The following is a 26157-nucleotide window of genomic DNA, read 5'->3' as shown; positions in this document are numbered from 1 at the left end:
TTCTAAGGAGTTTGATTTATATCGATCTACATATTTTTCTGTGGAAAATTTATGTATCTTTATATACTTTATCGCTTGAGTAATAGCGAACGGATGATAACTAAGTTCTTTAATTAGGTTTTTTATAGTTTCGTCGGTGTTTTCTTTTATGTTATTTTTTACGTACTTGAATGCATCTTCAGAAGAAAAAACATCGATTAATATTTAATTTACTTTACTTGACCACATTCTCCATTGAGTTGTAATTAAAATTTCGAACGCTTTCATCGTCGACATTGTCTAAAACATACAGAGTTTTTTCATTTTTATAATAGCTGTGAATTTTCTCAACAATCACCTCTATATTTAAAGAATTTCCTTGAGATTCTTGAACAATGAATCCTAATAGTTCATAAATATTTATCATTGAAGTATGTAACTTTCCGAATCCTCCATCTACCCAAACAAAATGTTCATAAAAGTCATGATGAATTTCACAATATTTTCTGGTAAGTTGTGTCTTCTCGGCACCAGACATTCCGTATAATACTAAAGTTGATTTTCTATTACCTTGTAATTCGTTAATATATTGATGAATTTTCAAAAGTTCTTTTTCTCGCATAAAGAACATATCTGCAGAAGGTTGAACGCCAAATATTAAACGTACTGTAAGCACTAAAGAAAAAAGAAAAACTTATATATCGTCGGCTTACTATCAAAACCTCCTAAATCTGATTTTTTCATTTTTGAGGTTTTGTTTTAAATTGGTTAGTTTTCTTAATGTGCAGCTCTATGCAAAACCACATAAATCTAATTGCCTCGGAAATATATTAAACTGCCATCTGATGGCAGTTTTGCTGAGAGCTGCGCATTAAGAAAACTAACCAATTTAAATCAAAACCTCAAAACTGAAAAAATCGGACTTAGGGTAAGGGCACTAGTCCTCGGCCTCTTAAGGGAATAATAAACAAAAATATTCAGAAAAATTTCAAAAAGTAGAGTAGCCTAGGGAATAAACCTTCACTTCTTGCAGAACTTTTGAACTAGCAATCAAAACAAAGGTTTAGTTGGTTGATTATCAAAGAGTGTACCCGAAGACACCTAGAAGAGAGAGAGCAAGAATTTTAGTTCTCGGCGGGAAATTTAGCAAAATTTTGCAAGTCGGTCGGAAAAATTCATCAAGTCAGCCAGCTAGTTCATGGGAATTGTACAGGGTCGAATTTTGTGGGTGTTCTCATGGTAGCCTACTTGAAACTATGCTAGGATCACAAAACTTAATACACACAAAACTTTGGTTTGAATAATAATATATAGCTAGATATTTCAATGAAATATTTGGCAGATATATTAAAAAATAGGCAACATAAATAAATTCCTTTGACAAAATAAATAAACATTTAACTTTTGTAATAATATAAAATATAAGCTTTATTTTGACTATATTGAATATGTAGCCTATAGTTGAGATTCAGAGAGTTCACATGCAACACATGAATATTCTACATCTTCATCATCATAATTATCAATAATATCTTGTGTACGTTCAAGATTTGTAATACAATCAAGGTAAAACTTTCTGTCACATTTGTCACAATTGATCTATTTACTGTATATTGATCTTGATTTTTCAGCTGCCCAACTTGCATCACATTCGTGACATACCCAATTCTCAACTATTTGTTTTTTGATACACATTTCTTTGCTGTTTTTTTTGGAACTTTTTGTTGGGTAACAGTCCTCTTTCGGGGATTCTTTGTAGCTTGACTTTTTTTTCTTAACTTTAAGTGTCTCAATGTATTGGACTGAACTCATGTTATGGTGTACTTTTTCTTGTGGTGCTTTTCTTTTCCTGTAGGTTACTGGTCCAGGAAAAGATACATGAGGCATTTCCATTTCTTGGGAAACTGGAGACCTATTTGTTTGCAAATTTGCACTTGAACGGCCTGAATCACTATGAGCAGGAGCAGAGGTGGAAGGCATATTGTGTTCTATATTGGTGGCCAGTTGCGTGTTAGGCAACAAAACTTTTGTTGATGGCAATGGCAGAGGATCCTTTTATGAACTTACAAGCCCTAAAGTAATATTAATTTCATTTTCAATGGCCCTCAAGCTTCTTTGGTAATCTTCATCAACACTGCCTGCGTTTATTTCCAAAGTTTGGGAGTCAATGTGCGATGACGCAACAAGGTCTAATAACTCAACTGCTTGATTGACAAGCAAATTCTTTGATTCAATTTCCATCTCCTCATCGTCACCTATCGAAATCGTGATTTGTGATGTTGTATTCCTTGCTGTTTTTATTATTTTGTTCCAAGTACTTTGAATACATCTATCATTGTATTCATTATTATTTAAAAGAGATAATACATCGCTTGGTAGTCCTTTGGAAAGTACCTCAATTACATTTTTATATAGAACTATCTCATTTGTCGACTGTACTCGCCGTTCTGCTGCGCCTACAATATCATTTCTTTCAATAGGTAAATTTGGTTCAGGATCGTCAGAGTTATGAGTAAATCTTTCATCCAATATTTTAGTAAATTTTAGGGCTTCGACATTTAGAGGATATAGACCTGATGCCCTGAAGGCATTGATAATGGAAGTTTTCTTAATTTTTTTAAGAGCTTTTTCTAAGATAGGAGCGACATGCTTCTTTGTTATAGAAAGGACTGGGTCAGACTGTTGTAGAGCGTGCATTTCTTGCCTCCAACGTTCTTTCAAAGTTTTTAATACTCCAACGTCTGCATGCTGCATTATATGCGTCGTATTGGGAGGCAATAGATTAAGAATAATTTGATTTTTTTGGCAGAATTCAGACACTTCTAGCGATGTATGGGTTTTGTGCCCATTCACAAATAAAATCACTGGGCGTTTGATTTTATTTTTTTCTAGCCAAGGCTTAAAAAAATTTGCTATAAATTCAAAAATGTTTCGGTCTTCATCCAGCCACTTTCAGAGGATCCAATACACCAGCCTTTAGGGACTGTTAAAGCAATATCAACTGGAGTCCTTACATACAGAAATATCATGTCTGGGGCCACAATATCCCCATTTGCAGAAAATGTTGCTAAAAAAGTTAAATTAGATTTTTCAGGTCCAGGTGCTACCTCATAGATATTCTTCCAACCACAAAACCCAATGACCTTGTCAGTTACAGGGGCTAACTGAAAATATGCTTCATCTGAATTAAAAATTCTGGTAGGATCATCAAAAATATCCAGGCAGCCTATTTCTTTCATTTCAGCTTGCAAGTCAGTAAACCATTTTCTGATATCTTCCTCTTTAACTTCAGCTCTACTTTTGGAGATACGTTCAGGGGTTCGGATAGAGAGTGTTCGGTTTTTCTTCATAAAACCCTGAAAAAAAGAAATTAATACAGCTATATGACATAGTGAGGGTTTCCACTAGCTAAATTAGTGCACATAATCAAATTATATAGGCAAATACAGTATGTGTTAGTACACTGTACTGCTTGCATATTACAAAATTGTCACTTACTTTGAACCATGATTTACCTGGCCTATGATTGATAAAAGGAGTTACTAGATTAAATCTTCTTACAATCTGCATTGCTGTACTTAAGATTTCACTCCTTTTTGGTGGCGTCCCTCTCCTACACTGACTTTTAATCCAGCTGTAAATTAAGACAAATTTTTATTTTATAATAGATATTAAATTAACAACATTGTTCATGTTGTACTGTACATCATTACCCCACAGGTAAAAATTTATTTAATTCATCTCAGACTTACTCAATCAATCTATTAAACTACAATGCCCAGGGACTCGGATTTGCTTAAATAGATAAGTACAGGCCTTCCGAGTACCTGGCTGTGTCTGTAAAATTGCAAATCAATCAAATAGTGATTTTGAAAGGATTTTGAGCAGCAAGTAAAAATTCAGTTACAAAACCCTCATAATTTTTGTGTCGTATAAGAGTTGAGTTTAAATGATATATTAACTTACTTGACAATTTCTGTTTCTTTTGACTTTCCTAAGAAGGGGTCAGATCCCAATTTCCTTGCTTCAAGTGTTTGTTTATGGTACTTGTCAATTAGTGTAGACCTCGGTACATTAAAATGATTGGAAGCTTCTCTAAATTTCATTCCATTATTTCTACAAGCGTTAATAGCTAGTTTCATTTAACTCTCTGTATAATTTAGTATAGTACCACGTTTCTTTGGCGGCATTTTTGTAAATAAAGCATATATAGGCTTATTTAAACCTAACCTACAACTAATATATATATATATATATATATATATATATATATATATATATATATATATATATATATATATATATATATATATATATATATATATATATATATATATAATATATATATATATATGTATATATACAATGATACAAGTCCCTGGAAAAGAAAACAAATATAAGTAGGTAAAATAAATAATATTTATATAGTTTGTCCTTATAATTGTATAATCCTTAATAATTAAATATTGTATAATCCTTAACAATCCTATAATAACTAAATAGTTTGTCCTTATAATTGTGTTCTAATGGTCGGCCATAATCGAATTTATCAAATCGGCAACTTGGTTGACCTGCAGAATTTTAACAAAATTGAAATTCTGCAGGACGACCAATTATGGCCGACTTGCAAAATTGATCATAAACAGTGGGTCTACTGCTCGGCCACCATAAAATACAAATAAATACTCTAGCTAAAAACCTGTTATTCATTAATAAAGTAACCATGAAACCTTAATATAAACACTCGCTCCATGGCTTAGAAGCAAATCCTGAATTTTTAGAAATATACAAAAACACATGTTCTCACTAAGAAAAGCATAAGAAAACTGTAAAAATTCGTTATTTTCAGAGGGTCCCAAAATGTATCGTCTGACTAATGGAAAATATGAAGACGAACCAATATGAAACTATATTTGAAAATTTTTGGAAAATCTTCAATTTTCATTTTTTTACTGAGCTACTGCCATCAGGTTACTTGGTTGCTTATTTTTAATTATTTAAGTGGTTTTTGGCAGAGCACTTTGTCCAATAAAATTTTAAAACTTAAAAATTTCAAAGTAAAACACAATAATTAAAAAATATCAACCTCGATCAAATTAAAAAACTATATTTTTTAATAATTTTTTTTTTATAAACAAGCTAAAGTAATTGTCACAAAAATCTTAAGTAATTATTGTTACTCAAGAGAAGACATATATACGAAAATTAAAAAAAAAATTTCTATAAAAATTTTGAGTAAAAATTTTTGATTATGAACAAACTTTAAACTGCTTGTCAAACGCATGATTAAACTTTTTTTTTCGATTTTATGAAATAAGAAAGTTTTTATCATTTATATATATATATATATATATATATATATATATATATATATATATATATATATATATATATATATATATATATATATATATATATATATATATCTACATATACAAACAGGCCCGGTGCTTGACATTTCAAAGGTGGGGGAAAAAATTATTTTGGCGCCTTAATAAAATAAATTCTAAACTTTTTAACTTTAAGTTAAATTAAGTTAAAAGTGAAAATTATGTACTATTAACTTACATCCATATTTCAGGAAAATCTGGATCTGATCTGGATTAGATAACACAAATCCTTTGAAATTAATATTAAAAACTCCTTTTTGCTTTTTTAATAGCAAAAATTTTTATTATTATTTTATCTGACGACAGAGTAGCACCCAATTCATTTACAACATGTATGTCCGAAATACGTTCTTAAAACTTTTGTTTTATAGTAGGTCTACATTTATTTTTTTAAATAAATTTAGTTTACTTAAAGGTCCTTCACCTTCTGCGACAGGGACTGGCATTGCATTAAAAAGTTCAAATTAGAGTGCATGTAGATTGGAAAATAAGGTATAGACCCTTTGAGTAAATTTGGTTGAGAAAGCCTAAAGTGTTTCAAGAAGTAAAAAATGAAGACTACTTTTTTTGTTGTCTTCTAATTGAATCTTTAATGTTTTACCGGTTCTTGATCTTTTGACCAGATGAATAAGAATCTTAACGAAACAGTTTTTAAACAATTTCAAATTGAACTTGTTGGATAGAATGACGAAGTTCAACGTTAAAGATATTCATGATTATGTTTGGAGAACTCATGGGAAAAAAACTGCATATCCAGGTTGATTACGATTTTGTTATCATTTGCTTTGCAAAAAATTCTCTTTCATCGATAAGATAAGTCATCTGATCATGACGAGTCGATGTTTGGTCAAAGGTAAAGCAATGACTTTAGAGCCCCCTAGAAAAAATTTTCTATAGAATTTCTATAAACTTTTGAAACATATGGCCCATAAAAATTTTATAGAATTTCTATTAAATCTCTGTTAAATTTTATAGAAATTCCTATAGAACTTTTTTTTTTTTACATATAATAATGTAAAAAAAAGTTTTATAGCAGGTTCTATAGAAATTAATAGACATTCTAATGAAGTTCTATTGAATTTCTATAGAATTTCTAAAAGCCATATGTTTCAAAAGTTTTTTGAAATTCTATAGAGCTTATTTTTCTGGGCAGCAGTATTTTCCCGTGATCGTGGTGCTATTAGTTTTATAGCAGAAATCTAAACTGAGAGTTTGGTGTCCGAAAGCATGTAAAGCAAGATCTTCCATCTAGTAGTACTGTAGCTGAAAACTAAGAGAAACTTTTTCTTTATTTATTACAATAATCAATTTTTTTTTTTAATTTGAATTTTTATAATATATTTTATATACAATGCTTTAATATCCGGAGAGTTGACTTAGCAATGGGACAGAAACAAATAGTCATTAAAACTAACTCAAAGTAGCGTCCGTTATTGACCGATATTTTTGCGTGCATAGTACTACTCAAGCGCTGAGTTGGTGGTGGCAGGATTGGAACTCGTACCGCACATCAGTCCGGGTTTTAACTTTTTCGATTGACGCTCTAACCAACTGAGCTATCCTGCCATAAATGAATGTTTAATACTGATAAAAGAAAGCAACACCAGGCTTTCATATGTCAACGATTGACATTCGGTTGCAGCGAAAGTAGCATCATAAAAATACTTTTAAAAGAGTTTACTGTAGGTAATTTACATCATGCGCTAATTTATTCCAACGGTTTGCAACACGGTTTTTAAATAAGTGCTGACGTTCTGGGTAATCTACGATTAGTTGGGGCTTTAGACAGGTCATTTTTAATTAATTAAATGCTAAGTTTGAAGAAAAAGCGTAAACCCAACAACGTTTTTAAACTTGGTTTTAAACAACTTTCTAATTTTTTAAACAGCGGTTCTTTGTTACAAAATTTGATGGTTATAAATTTTTAAATAGTTTATTAAAGAATTAAATTTAAAATTTATTTCTTTGGTAAACAAATAACATAGCAAGTTATTTGCTGAGCACATCACCAAGTAAATTTATTTTATGCCTTATCAATAAAAATAAATTTTACACTTTTTGTATGGATGTATATATATATATATATATATATATATATATATATATATATATATATATATATATATATATATATATATATATATATATATATATATATATATATATATATATATATATAAAATTAGTTTTACTAAAATAAACCTATATTTTAGCTTCAGTAAACATTTTATTACCCGTAAAACACTAACTTTTTGGAAATATTTTATCTAGTTAATGTCTTTTGTTTGAAAATATTTTAATTGATATACAAGCTTTGTTTAATAGTAGCTTTTTATTTATTTATTTGTTTAAAAACTTCGACTTCAAAATTATTGTTTTTGTAAAAATGCAATATGTGATATACTCAGTGCCGGTTTCTAGCCACGTTTCTAGATATATTAATGAACGTTGTAAAGTAAAGTGAATTTTCTTTGTGTTGTAGGTTATATCATAAATCATTTGTAGATTGAATTTGAGAATGTTAACGTTGTATTATGTATTATGTATGTATTTCACCAAAAAGAATTTTTTTACAAAATTAGACTTTTACAAAATGCATATACACGGATGGGGCAAGAAGAAGACAACTTCAGTCTTATCGCCAAGCCCCTTCAAAACAAGAATATAAATAACAAAAATAAAAGTATTACTATTATCACAATGTAATATATGCATAAAATACATATATAAATGCAAATATAAAAAATACTTGTTATATATATATAATTTTATACTTTTTAAACTTTTATTTATTAGGATTTTGAATTTAAAAATAAATAAGAATGAGATAAAACATGAACATCAAAAAAAGGTAAAGATACAGATTAAAATCAAAGTAAATATGATCAAAAATAAAGTAAATAAAAAGTAAATAAAACGAGTGATTACTCCTATTTAAAAGTTTCAGAAGAAGTCTTGTTCGTTGTCAATTATCAAAAGTTTATTTTTTATTTTATTTTTAAACATTCACAACATAACATTAAAAAAAAAATTGAAAGGAGTCGTTATCGCTAACTAGCAATCGCGACTCCTTACAATTTTTTTTTTTTTAAATATTTTTTTTTATTTTATTTAGGTGTTCCAAGAAGTCCCTACGGTCTTATCACAGAGCACCGTGGATGAGCATTTAATAGGACGATTATGATTCCTTCTTAACCGATGTCGCAAAACTTGCCCAGAGGTGGCGTTTGAACAACGGATCTTTTGATCCGAGGGAAAGTGCGCTACCACTGCGCCACGGCTGCTATGAAATATTAATATAATATAAATTAATAAAATTATAATTAATTAAAATATACAATTAGATTTTAGTATTTTCCAAAAGATATTTTTTCTCCAACAAAATTGAGAAATTTTCTCAATTTTGTTGGAACTCAAATCTTTTTTTTGCCTCACAACTTTGTTTTGATATTTTTCGCTATTTGAATTTTTTTACAAATTCTAGAATAATTATTTAAATTTAAAACAGGAAAAGTTGAAGAGTTGAGTTATAGAAGGGCGATTGAATTGAGTTATAGAAGGGTAATTGAATTGAGTTATAGAAGGGTGATTGAATTGAGTTATAGAAGGGTAATTGAATTGAATTATAGAAGGGTGATGAATTGAGTTATAGAAAGGTGATTAAATTGAGTTATAGAAGGGTAGTTGAATTGAGTTATAGAAGGGTAGTTGAATTGAGTTATAGAAGGGTAATCGAATTAAGTTATAGAAGGATAATTGAATTGAGATATAGAAGGGTGATGAATTGAGTTATAGAAGGGTAATTGAATTGAGTTATAGAAGGGTAATTGAATTGAGTTATAGAAGGGTAATTGAATTGAATTATAGAAGGGTAATTGAATTGAGTTATAGAAGGGTAATTGAATTGAGTTATAGAAGGGTGATTGAATTGAGTTATAGAAAGGTGATTAAATTGAGTTATAGAAAGGTAGTTGAATTAAGTTATAGAAGGGTATTTGAATTGAGTTATAGAAGGGTAATTGAATTGAGTTATAGAAGGGTAATTGAATTGAGATAAAGAAGGGTGATTGAATTGAGTTATAGAAGGGTAGTTGAATTGAGTTATAGAAGGGTAATTGAATTAAGTTATAGAAGGGTAATTGAATTGAGATATAGAAGGGTGATGAATTGAGTTATAGAAGGGTAATTGAATATACAGAATATTTTTTAATAAAATAGTAAAATATATGAATCACAATAATTTACATAATAAACTTTTTTTATTTAGTTGGATAGATGAGACAGTTATCATTTTGATGTATAATCATATAAAAGTTTTTCTATGTGACGCAAATATTTCCTATTGTTAAGCTATTGTTACTTATAACAGTATGTGGCCAAACCACTGCTAATACAGTGGAGGCCAAACCACTGCTTGCGGGCAAAAAATGCCAGCAGAGACTTTTTTAAATGCCCGTTAAACAATTTGGATATTTAGGAGAATGACGGTTAAAATTTAAATTACACTGATGATAAGGGTTGAACGGCATTATACTAGTTAACTTAAAAAAACATTGTCATTGTATATTAAAGAAAGTAATTAAAACTTTCTTTGATTTTCTGATTATTTTTAAACAAAAGAGTTTTTATGACACTATTATTTTACGAAGTATGTTTTTATAAAAGAAATTCGAAAAGTTGCGTTAATACTTTTATTGTTTATGTAGGGGAGAAGGAGGCAGTTTTGGACAGTGGCAGTTTTGACAATGTGAAATATTCAAAAAATACAAACCTGTCAACCAAGTTAAATATATAAGTCGTTGGAAATATTTTCACAAATAAGTGTCACAGGGTTTTTTTTTATGAAGGCGGCTAGATCAGGGTTGAGGTAGCATTGGACAATTTTTATGGGGCACGTTAGGACAAGTTGCGCATCTAATAACAAACTTATCTTCAAATAAAATTACACAAAGTTTAAAAATGGTGCGCATTTTTCCTGTTCAGAGGTAACAAACAGCAGCCTTAATGACATCTCTTTTGAAACTAGTAATAATGATAATAGTAAACAAAGCTGCGTAAATTTTAAAACTTCAAACGTTAATGATCATTCTCTAGAAAATGCTTCTTTTGAAGCTGCTATGCTGAACAGTAAGTCACTTAATTTATATAAAAACAAAATTGATGAGCTGTTTCAATTTTTTATTGAAAATTTACAGTCCTCTGTACCAGTTGTATCTCTTGAGATGATTAAACAATACCTAAAAGCACCTCCAAGTAAGAAAAAAATTATACATAACTAAAATTTAAAGTAATTAAACATAACTAAAATTTAAAGACAAACCTGTTATATACACAGAAAAATTAAAACAGAAACATTAAATCCTGGCGATTTTTGTTTAGTCTAATGTGCATTATCTGTTAACAACTCAACATTAGCTTTTGTTTGGAGAGTTGAAAAAATAAATGCAAATATTTTGGTTGTTAATTTGTTGAAGAAAAAAGTAGGATTTAATATCTTTTACTTTTCTGATATACAAAATAAGTGGTCGGTGCCAGTCGCAGAAGTCCTCACAAAACCTTCTATGCCAAAAAATGCAGAAAGCATGTTGAGAGGTTCTGGTATGACATTCAAATTTGATTTTTCCACATTCAAACTTGGTTGAATGTTATGAACTTTATTCTTTCAATTGGACTACAAAAAACCTTTCATGTTTATCTTTATATGTTTTACATTCACACTCTTTGTTTTTTTTTATTATTTTATGAGAGTAATAGTTCCCCCTCTTCTTTTGTAAACTTTCACACACTTAAAAAGAATGCAGTATAAATAGTTGTTTGTTTCTGTAAAAGCATGTATTTTTATAGACAAGAAAACTTTCTTGAAAGTTAATAAACTCCATTATTCCACACTTCTGAAATAAAACCACATCACTGCAGCTGGCTAACGTTCAATGTAGCAAGAATCTGATGAGAATAAATCCTCAAAAAGCATTGTTTTATTGCACTTTTATATACACTTTCTTCAGGATTGGTATTAAGTCTCTTAGCATTTTGTTTCGTTTGTCCGCATTTAATAATAACATATTATTTTATGAAAGTGATAGGAGGTATACTAGGATTTTCATTTTAGTTGTTTGAGTACAATATACAAGAAAAATATTTAGAAATTTTAAGATCTTTAGAAAATCTTTTACTGTCGATGATTTTGTTCTGTTAAGTAATTACTCCTTATCCAAAAAAAAGAAATTTTACGAAACATTTCTTGTACTTTTATTTTATTTCCTAAACTGCCTCAATAATGTTTAAATCTTCCCCTCTTGTGAGGTAGCTTTGGACAATGAGTAGCTTTGTTTTTTAGGTAAAAAAGCAACTACAGTATTTTTGAATTAGCTCTAGTAAGGTTTTTTTTAAAGAATTAATAGCTAAATTACCTTTTTTAGCAAAAATTTTAACTTTTCGTCGAACTGTACGAAAGCTGTAATATCTTTTTTAAAAAGTGTCCTAATGTGCCCCCCTCTCCCTTACTTAAAATGCAACTTAACTTTTAATATTTTAATTTTTAATTAGTTACAGCTAATTTAAATTCTTCGATTTTAAATGTAACTAATAACTAATTTAAAATCGATATTCTAAATTTCTCTTCTTATTACGCAAAAGAAAGTTTTCACATAGGGAAATTGTAAAGGGATGTCAATCGGGAGACTCGAGCATAAAGAAATTGTCATAAATTATTGTCTTTTCCTGGAATACAGTTTTAAGAAAAATTGAAGAAACTCTTATTTATCAAACCAAATATAATCTGATATTTTTGAAACATTAAAACATAAAAATTGAAAATCAAGTCACTAATGGTCACAATCAGAACTGGGATAACTGGATAATATTTGCACTAATGGCGAACCTACAATGGTTGGGAGGCACAGTGGATGTGTTTCTCTTCTTGATAAAATATTTACAAAGAAAATATTACAAAAAAAAAGAAAATACCATTGCATTATTCACCGAGAAGTGCTGTGCTCAGAAGATAAGGAATATGACCATGTCGTTAATACTACTGTTACATGTATGAACAAAAAAAGAACAAGAGCGCACTTCATAAATGAGAATTTTGTTCAATTTTTGAAAATGAAACAAATGAATACGGAGAACACTTATTATCTTATTCTATTCGATGGTTATCAAAAGGCAAAATATTGACCGGGTTTTTGATTTTAAAAAGGAAGTGGTACATTTTTTGGAATCAAAAAACTGTTAAATACGTTCTATACGGGTATATGAAAATGAAAACTAGGAATAGTTTTAGTAATAAAACTCTTTGTTATCATTAGCACTTTGTATATATACAAATAAGTTCTAGAAAACCGCCATCTTACTTTTAGCACGTTTTTCCGCTCTCTTGCTGTGACGTATTCAAAAATGTTTTTAACTTAATAAATACCGTGTTACAATAAGGCCGCAAAATCAACACCTCCACCAATAAGTTTTTTTTTTATTCACCATCCCGAAACCGTTTTGGCTTCTGTCGGAGTCGCCCTGACATGCGTGCTTCCACTGGTGCAATACTCGATTCCATCACAGGAGGAAATTTGCTAGCCCCGTCCTCCTCTGTGTAACTTTGCACTGCATTGCTGGCTGTCGGTTCCTCTGTGGATGGAAGTTCTTTCGCGTTATACGTACTTTGTTGCAGCGAAAACGGGTTTAGTAACGAATTTTGAAGTGGTGGTTGAGAGTTAGTGCTTTCAGGAAACGTGATTACGGGATTCGAATCGTATTCCAGTAAATCGGAAAATCGCAGCCGTATTTGATCAATGTGTCGATGAGCAACTACGTTGTCAGTTAAGATTTCAAAATTGACTGGTCCCTTCTGTTTTATAATCCGTCCCGGTATCTACTTCGGACCACATTCGAAATTCTTTACCATCACATTGTCCCCGCAGCTGAATTGCCTCAAGTGTGTTTTCCTGTTCCTGAACCTTTCTGTCCTTTCTTGTTTTTCTTCCACCCCTTTTTTTAGATCCGGTTTTAGGCTCTGAAGCGCACTACGTAATTTTCTTTTCATTAAAAGCTCTGCCGGCGATATTCCAGTGGTCGAATGAGGGGTGATTCGGTATGCAAATAAGAATCGATTCACCGTAGTTTCGATAGAATTGCCTTGTCGAGCGGTCAACTTCTTCATCGCTTTCTTGAATGTTTGCAACGTGCGTTCGGGATGCCCGTTCGAAGAAGGGTGATACGGGGCTGTAAAAATATGTCTTATTGAATTTCTTTTGACAAACTCAGCAAAGACAGCACTGCTAAATGAAGTTCCATTATCACTAACAATTACTTCGGGAATCCCATGAACCGCAAATATACCTCTCAATTGCTCAATGGTGTTTTTGGATTTGGCATTTTTCATGACTATTGCCTCAATCCATTTTGAATAAGCATCGCATACAATTAAAAACATGTGTCCTGAAAATGGACCTGCATAATCAAGGTGTATTCTACTCCAGGGTTTACTTGGATACTCCCAATGGTGTATTGGCGCACTTTCAGGGCTTCTTTGATGCATTTCACACAACCGGCAACGGTGTACCGTTTCCTCAATCGATTTGTCCATATTGGGCTACCACACGTAACTCCTCGCTAAAGCTTTCATGCGTACCACACTCGGATGGGCACTGTGTAACTCTTTTAATATCATCTCCTGTAACGATGCGGGTATTACAAACCGGTTTTCCCACATTAGTATTCCTCCTTCGACTCCTAACTCATATTTTCTAGCTACAAAAGGTTTAAATCCTGTTTCATTGGGAAACTGCAATCCACTAAGAACACCATCTAACACTCGGCTTATGATTGGGTCTCGTGCTGAATGGATTTTGACAACTTTGGCTGAGACTGGTGTGCTGGATAGCTCCATCATTAAAATTATATTCTCTGCGACTGATGATTCGGTGTTTTTAATTGGCAATCTGCTCATGCAGTCTGCATTTCCATGTGTAGCCCCACTACGGTATTTCAAACAATAGTTGTAAGTAGAAAAGGTTAACGCCCAACGCTGAATCCTTGCAGCGGTCATGGCTGGAATAGGCTTTCCCTCTGCCAATAAACCCAACAAAGTCTTGTGATCTGTCACTAGAGTAAAATGTCTCCCATATAAATACTGATGCAATTTCTTTACGGCAAATATAATAGATAATGCTTCTTTCTCAATTTGAGAATAATTTCGTTCTGCTATGGATAGCGTTCTGAATATGTAAGTAATCGGTCTTTCACTTCCCTCATGTGATGTGTGCCAGCACTGCTCCGATTCCATAAGGTGATGCGTCACAAAACAAGATTACCTCCTTTTTTAGATCGTAATGTATCAATAATTTAGGCGAACATAATTCCGCTTTGGCACTGTCAAATGCTATCCGTTCTTTCATGCCACACAACCAAGGAATGCCTTTTCTGAGAAGCCTATGGAGTGGCTCCACCATTGTTGCTAGGTTTGGTAAATGTCTGTGGTAATAGTTGATCATGCCAACAAACGATTTTACCTGGGTAGTGTCTTTAGGTTTAGGAGCATTCCTGATTGCGTTAAATTTGTCCTCCAGCGGTACTACCCCATCCTTTGTTAATTTAAAACCTAGATATTCAACTTCGGGTGACATGAATACACATTTATTTTCCTTTAACTTTAGTCCTGCATTTTCTAGAATATGTAAAACCCTTTCAACGTTTTTTAAATGCTCCTCATCCGACCGGCCTGACACTAAAATGTCATCAACTCGAACTTTGGTAAATGGCCAATTAGCTTCTCAATTTCTGGTTGAAAAATTCCAGATGCTGAATGCACCCCAAACTGTAATCGTGTAGGTTCAAATAGACCTCGATGAGTGTTGACTGTCAACAACTCACAGGAACTTTTATCAAGAAGTAATTGAAATCGCATATTGCTGCCTGATTTACAGTCTGTTTATAGTCTCCACATAATCGAATGGTGCCGTCTTTTTTTAGGACTGGAACGATTGGAGCTGCCCAATGGGAATGACTTACTGGTCTGTAGATGCCCGAAGATATCAACCTATCGAGTTCTGTATTTACTTTTTCTAATAAAGCATATGGTATAGGTCGCGGTTTTGCAAAACTTAGGTTTTACATTAGACAGCATAGGTATGTGCACCACTTTATCCTTAAATTGTCCCAGCACATTTTGGAACACTGTAGAATATTTTTTAACCAATGTATTTATCATTGATGAATTTGGACTTTTTGGGATTCCTGAGCTTGCATGAAATATTTTTTTCCCAATTAATTTTAATTTTTCTCAACCAGTTTCTGCCAATCAATGAAGGTCCTCTACCTGGAGTGATTATTAAAGTTAACACATTAGTCTGCCCATTTATTTTGACAGAAAGCTTAACTTCCCTCACTGGTGATACTACTTCTCCAGTGAATGTCCGCAAAAAAGATTTGGTTCGATAAGCTTCCTTGCTCGTGAGTCCTTTCTTTTGCAAGTTCGTAAATGTTTCTAGACTCATTACTGACACAGATGCTCCAGTGTCGAGTTCCATTTGTGTACAAATACCTTCAATTTCCACGTCAATCGTGATTGGTTTCCTTTTACTTGACTTGTTTTGAATGCGATATAGCTCTTCTTCATCTTGATTTCCATTAATCTTGTCTATCTTGTGTTGGGTTGTTGTACTTTTAGACACCCTTTTCTTTTTACGACATTTCCTTGTAGTGTGTCCCTTGTTGTGGCAAAAAAAACACTCCTGATCTTTGAAAAAACATGTCTCTGGATTATGTTTGCCTCCGCAACAAAAACATTCACGTTCATAATGCCTTTCTGATTTGATTTCAAATTTATTGATTGCTGCTGGGCTGGTAAAGTTTTGATGGCATTGAATTATTGCTGCTTGATTTGCTGCTGCTTCCATGGTTAGTACAATATCTAATGTTTTTTGTAAAGAAAGGTTAGAACCTTCACTTAGTAGTCTCCTCTGAATTCGAGAGTCGTTAATCCCACACACTATTCTGTCTCGTAGCATTTCATCCAGTGTATTTTCATAAGCACAATGGGTGGTCAAAGCTCTGAGATCAGCAATAAATGTTGCAACTGATTCACTAGTGTCTCTATTTTTTGAATTGAATTTGAAACGTTCGGCTATTGGATTTGGGGTTGGGCTCTTGTGGTTGCTCATCAACCTGCATAACTCAGTGTACGATCTATCGCTCGTTTTTCCCGGTGCTACCAAAGACTTGAACAACTTATATGTCACACGTCCACATGAACTCAAAAGGATAGCTCTTTGTTGCTCCTCATTAATAATGTCGTTAGCAATAAAGAAAAAATCTAGTCTCTCGACAAAATTGTCCCAATCCTCATCTGAGTTGAATTCTGATAACTTTCCGAAATGCGAAGCCATCACGTTAACGCACTAATCAATTTGTACTACTCATAATAATAACCATATTAACATCATAAAATAAAATCACCAATAATTAAACCATTAAGTAATGCAATAAATGTATCTTCGTCGCCAACGTTAAATACGTTGTATACGGGTATATGAAAATGAAAACAAGGAATAGTTTTAGTAATAAATCTCTTTGTTATCATTAGCACTTTGTATATATACAAATAAGTTCTAGAAAACCGCCATCTTTCCGCTCTCTTGCTGTGACGTATTCAAAAATGTTTTTAACTTAATAAAAACCGTGTTACAATAGGGCCGCAAACACAACAAAAACGAATTACCATTAGAATGTGACTTTCTTAAAAACAATAACCTCGCATTTTTAGTGGATATAAAAAATTACTTTAGTGTCTTGAACACCAACTTGAAAGGTGAAAACATTTTATTTTGAACATTAAACTGAATAAATATAGAGCCATAATATTAACTTGGCCTTAAAAACATTTAACCGAACAAATGCTTTTAAGGCCAAGTTAATACAACTTTTCTAAAGTTTTTGATAAAGTTTTGGCATACTGGTCATCTCCATTAGCTTTTTTTTTACAGTGTATCAGCTAACATCTTTAAGATTAATGAACCTTTCCTTACCAGTCTTAATATAAAGGTTTTCCTCAGCACTCATCTTCAAATCCTGCAACTTCAGGGATTCCTCAAGGTACTATCCATGGCCCTACAAACTTTTTAAATATACATCAACAATCTTCTAGAAACTCTCAAATCTAATTGTTTGTTGGTAATTCTACCACTTATTCTGACTTATACTTGATAAAAAGCTGATTGCTGGAGACTTAGAGACGGAAAACTCTGATTGCGTGGGGAGAGCATTTGAGCTTGAAAAGGATCATACATCTGCTACAGCATGGGGCTCTCAGTGGCTGATGTACTTTAACTCAGATAAAACTCAACTTTTTTTAGCTATTCGTTATTGAATTAATCTAGATCTACTTATATTTATGAACGGTAATGTAATCGATGAGTCATCTACCCTTCGTCTTCTAGGATTAACTTTTACTTTAAATCTTTTTTGGAAACCATATATCAAATCAATTGCAAAATTTCATCTGATATGTTGCATCTCATTATCGTGCTCTTTGCATCTCTTTATCGTGCCACTTTTTTAATCCAGATTCTATTCTTTTTTCTATATATCTCAAATCCATCCTTGTATGGAATAAAGTTGCCCTTTTTATTTTAGACAAGGTGCAACAATGTATTTTAAACACAGTTAAACCCGCTCTCGCAGTCAACCTCCAACCATTATTACAGTTTGTAATGTTGCTTCTCTTTCTTTTTTTAAAAATAATATAATGGGCACTGCGCTAAAATCTACTAAAATTCATTCTCGTGTTACTCTTCATTCATCTAAGGCTCATCCTTTTACTGTGACTGCTCCTAAGTAGTCCAAAAATTCTTATTGGTCTAGTTTTTTTCCTCGAACATCAGTCCTTTAACTTTTAAAACTTTATCTTTTCTCTTTCAGTAACTTCCAACTCTAATAAAGGTTTCTTGCAACCTTGTTGAAAGTAACGATGTTGAAAAAAAAAGTTATATAATAAAAATACAAATTAAAAAATACTATTCTAAAAAGACTTCGTTATATTTTCAAACAATTTTTTGCAATTTTTTGGAAAAAATGTTTAAACAATTTTTTTAAAAAAATCATTAAATTTTCAATAATTTAAATAAAGTTTGTTCATTTATTAAATAATCATTAGAAGTATGCGTAAAAATATTTTGCGTAACTTTGATAAAGTGTTTCAAAAGATGAGTTTTAAAGTAATTTATTTCAAACGCAGCTTGCAGCTTTGTTAAAAGTGAAAACGTTGAAAAATAAATAAAAAAATTTAAAGACAGTTTATCACAGGAAAATTTTTATTTCCAACACTTAAAAATTATATTGAGTACAAAGGACCTTTGTACAAAAAGTACAAAGGTCCCATTTTGAAACTTTTACAATCATTTGAAACTCGCTTTGCAGGTTTAAAGCTAAAACTATAAATATTTTGAGCTTTATCAACCCATTCACTATATTAGATGATGATATTTGCAATAAACCAAAATTGCAATTGGAAATCACAGACATTCAAAATCACACAGGATTAAAAAGCAAATTTCAAGAGCTGTATTTATCGCTAATTGTTCCAAATCAGTAAACTTATTCTAAAAAAATTTATAAATTTATTCTAAAAAAAGACTTTAATTATAATTCAATAAAATCATTCAAGTAAGCTATTGCAACACTATTTATTTTCAAGTTAAATGATAAAATATCCAATTTTATGTGGCGAAAACACTACATATATTTTGTTCTAAATGGTCATTTAATAATTAGGTCTCAATGAGACTAGATTAGTGTGTTTAAAGGTTCTATGGTCATTGAAAAAAAGAGCACTTTTGAAACAACCACTGTTGTCCAAAGTTTACTGGGTAAAAAACACAGTTGTCCAAGTTATTTATAACTAAAACAATGGTAATAAAAACGTAAGTCACATGACTAACTTTTATCCTTAGGAAAAATACGTCAGAGGAAGTAAACAACATTATATATAAAACAAAGTAGACTCAATAACATTCTGATCTTTTTATTTATGAAGTAACTTGCTTGGATTTTCCCCCAAAAAAAGTTTAAACGTTTGAAACCAATATGTATACTATTCCAGACAACTGCTGTTTTATATTTTAAACACTAATATACTTTCAACTCAAAAATTATACTTTTATTGCTATGATGCAGCTGTTGGAAACAGATGGTCTTATCTTGTATGTTCTATACTGCATGATTTTAAATTATAAATTTTATCAAATGTAAAAGACATCAAATTGATGTGTAATTTATGTGCTAGGCAAAATATAAAATGAAATGTTTTAGATTGATTTTATTATCTTGTTCATAAAACTGAAAAACTTACGTTTTTAACTGAAAAAAGAGGCCATTACAAATCAAAAGTTTCTGGCAGAAACACTAGACGATCTGACAAAAAACCATTACAACCCAATATTATATATAAAACATGATACCAGAAAAATTTTTGAAACTCGCAGTGTTTCAAAGCCAAACTTCTTGGTTATTCGTTCATTTTAGACATGTTCATTTAAAGAAATTGAAATATTAAAAGCTAGTTAAAATTTAATTATATGTAAAATTGGTAATATTTAATTTTATGTGCGTTACATCCCATATGTTGAGATTAAAGTTTGAAGTGCCTGATAAACTGAAACAAGCATACATAGCTCTGTAGCCTTTTTTTGTTAAAAATTTAAAGACTTACTAAACCTAAACATCATCTGAGTGGACAAAATAAGATATTATTTGATATTATGTTATCTTATTTTTGAAAAAAATATATATATAAAAACATATTTTATTAACGTTGAGCTCGCAATTGGTTTTTGTATGGTTTATACAAACTTGATATAAAGTGATTTAACACAGACATCATCTATGGTAAATAAATGAGGTTGGGAAGAGATAAGGTTGCAATGCTATTTTTTATAAAGTTAAAAAAAACTTTTATATAATATTTTATTTGAATTTTTTTTATGAAAAGAAGGAGGGGGGGGGAGGGCTTAAATTTACCCATCACGCACTTATTAAGTTCTGGTTGTATATCAAGGCCGTTGACAACTTTTTTTGATGTTTGAGCTAAGCAACTTTGAAACATGAAGAAAACTCCATATTTAAGTATGTTCATATATATGGGGAATGAGGATGCTATGCAAAAAATTGCGGTGATTGGAGACTGGGAACAACAAAAGCCCCAAAATGTTACCCTCTCCCCCCCCAGCTCCGAAAAGGAGGGAAACGAGTCAAATTTGAATTTTTTTTTGTCAATCCTAAAGCTAATTTATATTCATCAACAAATTTAAAATTTGAGTCAATAACCTCTTGTTGATCGGTTTTATGACTTTGTAAAGTTTGCAGCTCCCTCAATTTGATGTCCAAAATGAATGTCTTATTTTTAAAAAAATATTGTGAATAAATAACTCTTGTATTTAGTAAAAAGACAGCATTTATATATTGTGTAAGGAATAAAATGTCATAAAAATATACTTTTAATTAAATAAGTTATTAAGAAACAGATATATAATGTCACTAAACATTAAATTTCATTTTTCTTAAAATGAGAAAAATGTGACATCTGTGGTTTTACCAATGTGGTCGATGTATCGTCTAGTGACAGTTAACTTGAGATAATCAAGTTTTAGTTAGTTTTACCTGCCCTAAGAACTTGCAAAACAGCAATTAATGATATTTCTAGATAAAATACTACTATTTCGGATTGATTTATGCACTTATTGACTTTTTCTTGCAATATGTTGTTAATATTTGGGCATCATAGTGTCTAAAAGTCAATTTCCCATAAAACTGTACTTAATGAGTATTACTTGTCAACCAACGATATATATATATATATATATATATATATATATATATATATATATATATATATATATATATATATATATATATATATATATATATATATATACGTTTTTGTTTTTTATTGCTTTTTTAGAGGTTTTTTATTGCTTTTCTAGAGGTTATGTATTGTATACAATACACACCTTAGAATTGACTTAATCTAGGCAAGGGAAGGTATAAAGAGGAATCAAAGTAAATAAAGTGTAATTTGATATATTAAAAATAATTATTAACATTACAAAAAATTAGAAAAATAAATTATTAATTTTACAAAAATAGTATATTATAAATATGAGAATATTACTAAAAATAAATAAAAAATACAACAGTTGATTATAGTTATTAAGTCATCATTGATCGATATCGATATTAGTGGATGTGGATGTGTGGATCATTGTGAATGAGTGGATGAGTGGATCATTGGATCAGTGTGGATCAGTTGATGAGTGGATCATTGGATTTTTATATAACTTTTAAATAAATATCTAGGTAAAATTAGGATGTTCTAGGACTGAATAAGACGTTCTTAAGTTTTTCACATAAGACCAGCCAGAGATGTCCGTAGGACGGCTGAGAAAACGTCTCAAGGACGTCTTGAAAAGGCGTCTTTAGGACGTCTGGAATAAACGTTTTCAAATCTTTCATTTGAGTCCAACTAAGGACGTCTAATGGACGAGAAATGACACGTCTTATGGACGTCCTTAATACGTCGGTGTGCTCGCTGGGAAGTAACGATGCTTTGCAAAAAATTGCGATGAAAAATGTTTTTTAAAAAAGAAAAACACGATATTTTTCAATCTTGACAAGTTTCATAGTTTACATACTACAGATTCAAAAGATAAAATTACAATTAAAACTATAAATATAGCTACTGATTTTTAGTTTAAAGATGAAACGTGTTTAAATTATTTTTCTAAAGCTCAGTTCAAAAAATTACTTCAAATCTCAACACCCGGTTCCCGTTTCTTATTTAGCGGGAAATATTAATTGGATCAATTGGATGGCGTTGTCATGGGTTCTCTATTAGCACCAATTTTAGCTAATGTTTTTATTGGGTTTTACGAACAAAAATGAGTCAGTAATTGCTCTTCCTCCTTACCAATTTTTTATAAACGTTATGTGGATGATATTATAGCTATTTTTAATTCAGAGTTTGAAGCTCAGGAACTTTCAAAACAGCTTAATAAACAACACGGAAACTTAAAATTTACTATGAAAAGAACAAGATAATCAAATTGCATTTTTAGATGTTTTTATCAATAAGTCTGTTTCACTTTTTACATCAGTTTATCACAAAAAAACATATGCAGGTCTTTTACAAAAATTTTCTAGTTTTTCCCCTATTGTTATGAAGTTAGTATTCTACGTTGTTTGATTTATAGAACATATAAAATCAACAACACATGACTTGGATTTGATTAGGACATAAATAAACTTTCATTAATTGGATTTTACTCAAATTTTACTAAATCTATAATTAGTAAAATCATTAATATAAAATTGTAAAGATGTCATAATTAATTTAATTTTCACAACCAACAAATTACAAAATAGTTTGTGTATAAAATATTCACTTCCTAAGCTGCTCAATTCCAAATTGTTTACAAATTTTCTTGTGTTTTTGCCAGTTTTACTGGATAAATCTCCAGACATTTAACAAAAAGAATTTATGAGCATCTGACAAGTGACAAACAACCTAATGTTTACAAACATTTAATTTCATCCGTTAAAAGAAAAAATCTGACTAACTATAATTGTTTTAAAATTTTTGATCCAAATACAAATTGAAAATTAAAGAAGCACTCCAAATTAAATGGGAAAGTCCATCTTTAAATAAACAAACTGCTCATTATTACAGAAATTTGTCAATCTCGTTTATTTTATTTCTTATTATTTTTATGCTATTTACGGTATTACGGTATTAGTATTTAACAATTCTATTTGTCTGTCAATATTTCTCTGTAATGTCTTCAAATTTTGTTTATATATTCTGGAGTTTTAATTGTAATTTTATTTTCTGAAAGTGTAGGATATAAACTACGATGCAGTTATTAAAGTAAAAATGAACTTGGTACGAGATTGGGTTAGGAAAGATACTTTTGCGGTAAGTTGGAAATGTTACGAGCTGAGTAAGGTAGCAGTTTTAAAAGTACTATTGGAATTTCATGTCACTGGGAAGTTGGCTAAATACACAAGCAGTATTGTTACACAATCTCTAACCTCACATAATTTAAAACACTTACAAGTGTGGTGTTGAATTCAGACGTGGTGTAGTGGTTAGAATTTTGGTTTTAGTACTAGAGGTCCGTGGTTCATACCAGGCTTTGGCTATATATGCAACATTTATAAAGAAGGAGGCTTGAACCTTCTGGTTAATTTTTATTCCGAAGTGCTCAGGGGCGTGTAAAGGAATTTTTTTTGGGTAAGTCGCAATTTTAACCCCTCCCCAAAAATGTTAAATTTCAGCATTCCCCCCCCCCCCCCCCCTTCCTCATTGACAAACGCATTAAGACGGCTTAGCAATCGCCCGATATTTTATCGCACATGATGCTTACCATTATCAAGCATCATCGCTTCGCACACTATTTATTTTTAGAAGAAAATGATGATAACCAGTCAGCACCAACGCTTAACAATTACACACGACCTATTCTTACATGAAGCAAAAAAAATTCTTTTTGAAGTAATACACGCATCGACTTATTTAGGGAGAGCACGCAAGGAGTCAACTTATTGGTTGATTCGTATACTACTCTTGGTTTGGGATATTTGCGACACTATTCCTTATCTACTGTTTGCGAAATTAGGCTTTTTTAATACATTTGACGCAATATGAACTTTATTTTTCGAAACGATAACTTCCGACCGCCTCCAAAAAAAAAAGTTTAAAACCAAATAGTAAATGAACTGCTGGCTATACTTACTGTACTGTTCAATGGCAAATAATGTTTTTACAAAGATGTGTGGCTATGAAAATAGCCGTTAAACAAAGAGTTATTTTTTTTAAGATAATGTTTTTATATTTTTTATATATTATATTTATGTTTTATATTTTTTTAATAATTTTATTTTATTTTTATTAAAATTTTATTTAAAACACAACCTACGATTATTTATGGCAAACTTATTAATGACTTTTTCAACATCTATAGGTAACTCTGTGTTAATATTCATTAAAGCTAAACCATTTAGGCGGTCCTCTACCATTGTGCTTCTTTTATAATCTTTTAGACGTCGAAGTGAAGGAAACATTCGCTCACATTCGCATGAAGGTAAGGGTAAGATAGCTAGTAACTTAAGACAAATTTTAATATTTTCAAATCCAGGAAAATTTATTGCTTTTAATGTTTCGGTAATATTAGACGAAAGCTCATTTTTAAAATTTACCGAATATACTACCCACAGTTTAAGCTCATCTAATAAAGCAAGTGGATTTGGTAAGTCTGTTATATAAAAGTCACTGAAAGATATGACATGATCTTTCCAATTAGGATCACTAGAACACTGAACTTCTGTAATCATTTTTGAAGGAACTAAGACAAGTGCTAATAACACTTCAAATTTGTATCATTAAACTTTGTGTTTAACTCAGTACTCAGATGGTCTAACAAAGGAATAGTGATAACCAATTTAAAATAATTGGAGACAGATTCAAAAGAAGTATTAGCTCTGTTTTTTGAAATAAATGAAATTCTAGGCTTTTCTTCTTTAACATTTATCTTTGATGCAATTTTTAATGCTTATTCATAGCATATTTGATGGTGTTCATCAACTTATTTCTAAGAGAAGACACAGCATCTTTTAATGCCTGGATAAGATTTAAACCATTATAAATATCATTACTTTTTGCCTGCAACAACCGTGTAATTGGATGAGTTTTATCAAAAAAATTTCTTGTTATACAAAGTGCAACAATAAAATCAAAACCTGTTATTAACTTCAGTAAAGAATAAGCAGAAGTAAATGTTGTATGATTAAATGTTGTATTGATATTTAAGGACATTTCTTCAAGACAGGAGACCACAGGTATAAAAAGCTCTTGAAAAGTATCCATGCTATATACTTTATCAATTCAAGGTGTTCTACAAACATCTTTTAACTTTTTTTTGGAAGCTATTGGAGTAATTTTATTAATATGCTCATCTAATTTTTGTTGCCTGGTTAGAGAAAGATTAAAAAAGTATAATACCTCTTTTACATGAGCTAAAAGGTTCCTGATAGACTGCACATTGCATGATACACATATAGCTAAATTAAGTCTGTGGCTGTAACAATGAGTAAAAATAGCTTTTTCATTCAAATTTAAAATACGAGCAGACAACCCTTTATTATGTCCAGCCATTGCTCCAGCACCATCATAAGATTGTCCTCTACAACTTATAATATCCAAGGAAAGAACAGACATATTTTTTACTAAAACACTAAATAAACCTTCGCCGAGCTATTTCTGAACTATTTATGTAATGTTTAGAATCGTATATAAATTATATGCCAACGTTTAGAACACATGTAAACATTGGTAAACACATGTGACATGTGTATGCATAATGTGTATGCAACGGTTACTTTTGTATATATTCATTTGAATATTAGTCATTTGCAGAGTTATAACTGCAATTTTTACAATCGTATAAAAATTATACGCAAATGTTTACATTTGTATACAATGTTTACATTTTATCTCAGATTAAATTCTAAATCTTCAAGAAAATGTTCAAGTCCAAATACAAAATTACTCTTAATATTAATACATACCATATATTAATACATATATTAATACATACCAGTAAACTGCAATTTTTTAGCATATTTTAGAAATGATTTACGCTGTTTTCAACTCATACATTTCGTAATTGTTCTATCATAAAGATATTTTTTACATCTTCAACAGAGTAATCGTGGTCAGCCATCTTTTTTGTTTATAAGCAATGTT

General features: G+C 30.7%; 1 long non-coding RNA gene across 1 annotated transcript; it reads right to left on the bottom strand.

The window, feature by feature from the left end:
* Positions 1–75: 75 nt before the first annotated feature.
* On the bottom strand, positions 76–26157 carry LOC136092387 (uncharacterized). The gene is made up of 2 exons (XR_010644383.1): positions 26009–26157; positions 76–654 (listed from the first exon to the last, which is right to left on the bottom strand). It is a non-coding gene; the product is annotated as an uncharacterized LOC136092387 (long non-coding RNA).

This window comes from Hydra vulgaris, chromosome 15, assembly GCF_038396675.1.
Source record: "Hydra vulgaris chromosome 15, alternate assembly HydraT2T_AEP".
Lineage (NCBI taxonomy): Eukaryota > Metazoa > Cnidaria > Hydrozoa > Anthoathecata > Hydridae > Hydra > Hydra vulgaris.
Note: the sequence above shows the minus strand (reverse complement) of the source record. Positions and strands in the feature narration are given on the sequence as shown.